This window comes from Cyprinodon variegatus, unplaced genomic scaffold (assembly GCF_000732505.1).
Source record: "Cyprinodon variegatus isolate N-32 unplaced genomic scaffold, C_variegatus-1.0 Scaffold1861, whole genome shotgun sequence".
NCBI lineage: Eukaryota > Metazoa > Chordata > Actinopteri > Cyprinodontiformes > Cyprinodontidae > Cyprinodon > Cyprinodon variegatus.
This window is the reverse complement of record NW_015152314.1, coordinates 38,442-39,391: the sequence shown is the minus strand read 5'-3', so window position 1 is coordinate 39,391 and position 950 is coordinate 38,442.

Genomic DNA, 950 nt, shown 5'->3' with positions numbered 1-950 from the left:
AAAACAGGCCGATCTCTAACATCTATAAACAAAGATGTTGATGGCAGCAGCACAGCCTCACCATGAAGATCATGAAAGTTAGAAAATCAGAAAGAGGTTCAACAACTCTAACTTGATGGGAGGTTTGTAGAAAGAAAAGCTGTGAAAATACAACAAAGTTGCTGAAAAGAGAAAATGTTAAGGAGTATTTCTGGCCTATTTAAAGTTCAGACCTACAGTAAAACTGACTAAAATGATGTTCTGGAACCTCAGGAACCTTCAGAGAGCTGTACAGAAACGCATGGCTGCAAGCCTCAACGAACGGAAGAAACAATGGAAAGAAGATATGAGACCTAGATAATGACGAACAGAACAAACCATCATGGAAAAGATGAACTCATGCAGACCTGTCAGGGTGGGTAGAGTACCCAGAAGAGTATTTAAGTATAATCTAAACTACGTCATGAGAAATTAATTTAGTTAAAAAGAAAAGGAAATCTGCTTTAAAAATTTCAAAACTTCAAAAGTCATCTTCTCTTGAAAAGTTACACAAGTTAATGTAGCTGACATTAAAATTAAGTCACTTCCTGTCTCCCGCAGAAACAGGAAGTGACTGAATATGGAAGGACAAAAGAAAAATACTTGCTAACCACTATTAACTACTCCAAAAAGAAAAAAGCTGCGACACTGAGTGAACATGAGCATCTATGGAGAGCATGAGGCAGAAGTCCCTCAGTTAGAGTAGGAGACATTTCTGTTGGTGAAAAAATAAAAAAGCAGGTTTTAGAGACCAGATGACTGATCCAGAGTGAAAAATGAAATAAAAGAAAGAAACAGGAGCTTCAGATGAACCAAGACATTGAGAGAGGCTGGAGAACATCAGGGCCTCAGTGGTACCAGGGGCCGTCGTGGGTCGGGAAAACCAGTTAGAAATTAACCAGAAAATCATAATTACAGAGAAAACATTTAAA